Here is a 6,472-nt window from a genome sequence, read left to right as displayed (position 1 = left end):
CCTCCTGCTGGGGAAATCTCAGCGTTGGAGGTGTGCAGGGAGTGCGTGTCTCTGGGCGTCACGGTCAGCCACCTGCTGGACGCTTGGCCCAGCCCCCAGCCCCCAGCCCCCAGCCCTCACCCACGTGCTTGCCACACCCTACATCTTTGCACTTCGTAGTTCTGGGGTGCGAATGTGCCCTTAAGTTAGGTCTGGGTCCTTGCGAGAAGCACTGTGTGTGGCTCTTGAGCACTTGATGTAAAATACACCAGAGTTCCAAAGATTTGTCTAAAAAATGATGTAAACTAGCTCACTGATAGTTTTATATTTGTATATGTTCGTAGTATTTTTTATATATTGGGGGTTGGGCTAAGTGAAAAACATTTTATATTGCTGAACCTTGTGTCCCATATTTTGGTCCCCCTCGTTGACTTAGGGACTTAAAAATCTGTGTTCAAACTGTGTTCATTAATGAACTACCTCACAACCCCAGCCAGTCTGTACTGATCAATTGGAAAGCTGGACACAATTGAACACAACGCATTCAGTGAACAGTGTCTACCAAGGTCGCGACAGAGGAAAGCAGCAGCACGTGGGGAATTTCTGCCAGGGAATGAAGCTCTGGCTGCCACAGTGCTCTTTGCCTGGGTTCCCACCAATTAGGTTAGAAGCTGCTCTCTCAGGGCTTAGCTAATGAGGGATCCACTGATGAGCACAGGGCCCCATGATCCAGTCACACACACACACACACACACACACACACACACACTGACTTCGGGGACACTAGATCTAAACCATAATGATTCTACGACTGATTTTTCAACAGCCACCACCAACTGAAAACTTCTTAAATTTTAAAATAAGCTAAAAAAAAAAAAAAAAAAAAAAAAAAAAAAAAAAAAAAAAAAGCTCTCATAATATAGATCCAGGCAGTCCCCTCCCACTTTGAGTTAGAATCAGAGAAAATAGTGTTCCCTACGGAAAAGGGTTACCATTGTTTCTTAGTTTACCCAGGAAAACTCTGTTATTCCATCATGAATATTTTTTTCACAACAAATCTATAATTCAGAAAGCAGGTTAACATTTTCCATCTCCCTCTCTTTCCTTACCTTCCCTCTGATCCCCCTTCTCTTATTTAATGCCAAACCTTCTACTTTCATGTTATTTTGTTTGTTTGTTTGTTTGTTTCTAGAGTCCATATGTGAGCTAAAACATGCAATACTTGTCTTTCTGAGTCTGGCTCCTTTCACTTAAGACGATGATCTCCAGCTCCTTCAGTCTTCCTGTACATGCCGCGATTTCCTTCTTTATGGTTGAACAATACTCCATTGTGTATATTTACCATTTTTCTTCATCCATTCACTTGCTGATGGCAGGCACCTAAGCTGGTTCCATATCTTGACTATTGTGAATTGTGCCAGGATAAACATGGACATGCCAGTATTGCTATAGTATGCTGACTCTGATTCCTGTATGAATATACCAAGGAGCATCAAGCTGATCTTACGGTCATTGTGTGTGTGTGTGTGTGTGTGGAAGACTCTGTACTAATTCGCATCCCCACCAGCAGGGCAGACAGTTCCTTTCCCTTTGCATCCTCACCAGCATTTATTGTTTTTTGCATTCTTGATAGTGGCCATTCTGTCAGGGGTAAGACGGAACCTCAATGCCTTCTTTTGTTTTTTTTTTCTTTTGTTTTGTTTTTTTGAGACAGGGTCTCGCTATGTAGTTAAGACTGACCTGGAACTCACTATGTAGCCCAGGCTGGTCTCGAACTTGCAGTGATCCTCCTGCCTCAGCCTCCCGAGTGCTGGGATTACAGGCATGCGCCACCATGCCTGGCCCTCAATGCCTGCCTGCCTGCCTGCTTGCTTGCTTGCTTTGTTCTGGGGATCGAACTCAGGACCTTGTGCTTGTGAGGCAGGTGGTGGCACCCCTGAGCCAAATCCCCAGCCCCTTACTGCTGTTTTAAACACAACCAGAGTCTCACTACTCTCATCCAGAGATGGCGGGAGGGGCATCTATAGTTCCATCCTTTGAATCTGGGCTGAGCTGTGTGAATTGCTCCTGACCTACAGAGGGTGACAAAAGTGGTGTTGTGTCACTTCCTAGGCGGGATAGGAGTGGGCAGTGCAGTCTCCACCCAGTCCCCTGGAGTTGTTGTCTGCAGGAGCCAGCTGCTATGTGATTCGTCCAGCTCTCTGAGAACTTCCTGCTGGAGTGACCACACCTACAACCCTGTGGTGCCCAGCTGGTACCAGCCTCATCTGCCAGGCGTTCCTGCACTGTGACCTTGAACATCTGACTAGTCCAGCCACCCCAGGTGAGAGCTGTTCTGCTGAGCCCTTCCTATATTTCTCATATACAAAGTCACGGATCCAAATGGCCATTTTATGTTGCTAAGGGTCAGGATAATTTGTCAGGCAGAAATGGTATCTGGTATTGAAATTTGGTGCTCACATGTGTTCAGAGGATGGGCTTTTGGAAGGTGATTGGATCTCGAGGGCTCCTATTCCATCCAGTGGGTTAATGCACGGATGAGATCATCATTTGATGGCATCACTGGGAGGTGATGCGGAGCCTGATTGAGGGATAATGATAGGACTGTGACCTTGGGAACTGTATCTGGTCCCTGGCTCCCTCTTTCATGATTCATGTCTGCCCTGAAGGGAGCAGCTTTCTTCCATCACACTCTTCTACCACGATGCTTCTGCTGTGTCGTAGGCCTAATGGTAATGCAACTAAATGACCACACGCTGAAACCATGCCCAATATAAGTCTTTCCCCTTCTAGGTTGTTTTTCTCAGGCATCCCATCATAGTAACGGAAACTGACCGACACAGTCATGTAGGGAATGGGAGAGGGCATGTTTCCAGAGCCCCTGCAGTGAGTCTGGTCTCCTGAGAGCCATGACAACACCAAGTGAATTCAAGAATAAAGACAGAAAACGAGACTTAGAGAAAGAGCTGAGCTTTGGGGCCTGATCAGTGCTTCTCTAGGCAGCAAAGACAGAGGCATCCCAAGCTTGCCACTATTTATAAGGGTTCATAGGGAGTATCAGATGACCCAGAGGGTGGAGATAATCCTGAATTGACAAGGATCTTATATCAGATGTCTTGGATGGTAGTAGTAATCCTGTGATCATGAGGACTTTATACTGATGAAGATCTCATGTCAATGAGGAGTTCATGTTGATTAATTAGGACGGTGAGATGAGCAAAACCTTCTTACAGCAGTAGATGGGATGAGTGAAGCTGATAAAGAGTTTGTCCCTCACCAGTTGAAACCTTTCTACTATGTTTTCGGAGACCCAAGATGTTTTCAGCTGAAGTACTCTTGCCTTTGAGCATCGCGGGACTATTGAGGTCTCAGGCGGCTCTAATCATAATTTAATTGTGAAATGATTTTCCTCCCAAGTTTATGTAGAATGGCTCCTGACACAGTCAAAATTATATTTTCCAAAGGTGGTCACAATAATATTTTCAATCCCATGTGTCCTACAATGTGACCTTGCCATTCTCCCCTGAAGAGGGGAGTCTAATTTCCCTTGTCTTTGGGTCTGGATAGCTGACGTCTTGCTTGCATCAACAGAGAAAGGCAGAAGTGACACCATGCTCCTTCCAACTGAGGTAATGCAGTTGGCGCTCTGAACTTTCAGGTGAGAAATCTGACAACTCAGAGGCTGCTGTACCACGAAGAAGTCCCCGTGGTGAGGTGCCCAGGAGTGAGCCGTGTGGACAGCTGGAAGAGTAGCGGGGATAAAGGCTCAGAATCAAGACGTGTGCCTGGTGTGTGAGAAGGGCCACAAAGGGGGCCAGTGTTGCAGGAGAAAAAGAAACTACAGGGGCCAGGGAAGAAGAGGGAGATGAAGACAAGAGTAGGAATGAGCCAGGTGGTAGCAGAAGGGACAGGGTGAGAAGTGTTTGAGTTTCAAGGTAAGGCTGAGAAATTTTGCTCAAGAATTGCTCATAAAAAAGGAAGAGAACCACGGTTGATATCAAACTCTTTGGCCTTACCCAACTGTGTGTGTGTGTGTGTGTGTGTGTGTGTGTGCTTGTTTCTTACTTTCTGCTCTGTGGTGGAAAGATATTGTTGAGCAAGTCAGAAGGGCCTGCAGGTGCTCCTGTGGCTAAGAGATAATAGAGAGAGGAGACCGGAGCTGTAGGAGAAATGCTGCCAGGTGGTAGAAGTAGGAAACGCTTCTTAGAAGTCTCTGTTGGGATCAGTACCACAGAGGACCTGAGAAACAGTTGGAGCCTAAACTGAAAGTGATGGACAGAAGTTGAGGAAAGAAGAAGACCCCACTGCATAAAGCTAAAAGCAAAGACTCAAGTGTGTATGGAAAGAGTGGATTCATCAGCATCGCTGAAAATGTGACTCTATGATGGTTTGCTGATTACTAAACAAAGAAATATCAGGATGAACTGAAAATTGAAATGTGACTAACAGGCTCATTCCAGAAATTTCTACACTGACGTGTTTGCATTTAGGTCTCAAATGTCCCCCAATGTCTCGTGTGTTCAGACCAATTGCTTTGGGATCTCAGAGTGAAAGACTCCGGTATTGGTATTTTTTCAGGTTTCCCATGCAACCTGATGTACGGTTCCCGGTCCCTGATGTCCTCCTTGGCTAAACTGGGGGAAACAGAAACCTTACCAGATGCCTGTGACCTAGGGCCTAGTGAGCACCATGGAACTCGGCTTCTGATGTCCCGTAGGTGTCCTTGGGTAGCTGGGGATTTCTGGGTATGTGGGGTTGATACAGGAAGCTCGTGGGAGTTTTGGAGGTACACTGGGATTCCCCTTCCACCCACCAACATGGGTGCCCATCTGCCCCAACAAAGTTCTGGGACTGACTGCAGACTTATTCCTCTGAGCTCTGAAAAGTGGGAGTCAGAGCCAGGTGCTGGTGGTGTTGGTTCTTCCTGAGGCTGCCAGGGACAAACGGCTCTGTGTCTGTCTCAGCGTTGGGGTGGTTGGCTGCAGCCCGTGGTGCTTCTGAGCAGCGGTGACACCTGTCCTGACCCAGTCCCCTCTTCGATAAGAACATCTTGGGTTAGAGGTTTCCTTCACCCCTGTGGTCTCATCTTGACCAATGTCACCACAATGCCCTCTTGTCCAAATACGATCATCTTTAGAGAAACCGGGCTTAGGACTTAAACCTTCCCTCTAACCACGAGTGGCATTCAAGGCTGGTTTTCTGGAATGACCAAGACCAAGGAGCTGCCTCTGTCCTCCTGGCTGCTCTGCCTTTTGTGAGGGGCCCACTGAGGTGTGAGGGGGGTGCAGCAACCCTGTAGGGTAAGACCTGGGGTGGTCCCAGGGGAGAGCAAAGCTCTATACCCAGAATAACTCACCGAAGACTTACATGGGCCTCTCTTCTCCTTCCAAAATTCCCCCCAACCTCCAAAATATTTTCCACCAGGTTTGCAGGACACTGAAATTTCCAGCAGGAATTGGCATCATCCTTTCTCATTATGCGACATCTCTGAAAGGTCCTTGCTCAGAGGGAAAAAGAAACCCTTGATCTTAGAGACAGAAGACGTGAGTGTCAATCCAGAGATGGGAGACAGAAAACGGGACCACAAAGCCTCAGGACAGACTTGGCCTCCTGGGCAGTGTCACCTAAGGCCTAGGTGCACCCCCGATCCCCAGTGTCCTGGCCCACACAGGCTGCATGACGCACTTCCTTCTCCAACACCGATCCCAACCCGGATCCTCCAGAAGTGGAGACCTTTTAAGAACCATCATGCACTGGGGTAGGGACAGGGAGGCGCAGCCTGGGCTCTGGACCGATGTCTGCCACCTGATCCCCGCGGCCCAGACTGAGACACTCAGCCAGAAGTGAGAGAGGTTGAGCTGATATTTTACTCATGTGCAGAATCCACACAGCTCCCGGTTTCTATGAAATAACTGCATGGTAATTCCTGTTCATCTAGGACAGAATGGTTTACAAAGCAAGACCCAGTCCTCCTGCACCCTGAGTGGGGTGAGTCTCTAGTGTCACAGATGAGGAAACTGAGGCTCTGAGAGGCCCCAGGTCACCGTGGTGAGGAAAACAGCTTGGCCTGGGGTTTAGGTCCACATTCAAGTGCCACGAGCCTTCTCCAGCTCTTTCCTGGTGGGTCTCTTCTGGGGTCTCCGTATCTGTGGGCCTCTCTGCCCCACCACAGGCAGGTTTCCCAAAAGAAAGTCATCAGCTCAACAGAACTTCCTGCCGAGTGATGGGGCAAGACGGGCTGCTGGACCCCCGAGTAGAGGAGCCCGCCGGGCGGGCCCTGGAGGCTCCCCCGAGGATGTGCTGTTGGCAGGTGTGAGAAGAGACTGAGGCCGAGGGAGCCCAAGGGTGGTCCTGATGTCCCCACTCAGGCAGCCACAATCGTTGCCAAGCACCAAGGAAGGTTCTGGAAACCGGGTGTGTGGCCTCCAGGGACTGCCACTCTGGCTGCTTTGGGCTTGGCCACAGGCTCCGCTCTTCTGGTCTTTCCGGGGAG

At 48.7% G+C, this 6,472-nt stretch overlaps 1 long non-coding RNA gene across 1 annotated transcript; it reads left to right on the top strand.

The window, feature by feature from the left end:
- The first annotated feature begins 2,099 nt into the window (after positions 1-2,099).
- LOC117285676 lies at positions 2,100-6,428 on the top strand. Its single transcript, XR_004516742.1, has 3 exons — positions 2,100-2,302; positions 4,558-4,692; positions 5,404-6,428. It is a non-coding gene; the product is annotated as an uncharacterized LOC117285676 (long non-coding RNA).
- The last annotated feature ends 44 nt before the right edge of the window (positions 6,429-6,472 follow it).

Source organism: Fukomys damarensis, unplaced genomic scaffold (genome assembly GCF_012274545.1).
Source record: "Fukomys damarensis isolate Sample0158 unplaced genomic scaffold, DMR_v1.0_HiC HiC_scaffold_12, whole genome shotgun sequence".
Taxonomy (NCBI): domain Eukaryota; kingdom Metazoa; phylum Chordata; class Mammalia; order Rodentia; family Bathyergidae; genus Fukomys; species Fukomys damarensis.
The sequence above is the reverse complement of the archived record's forward strand: the minus strand, read 5'-3'. Positions and strand labels throughout refer to the sequence as shown.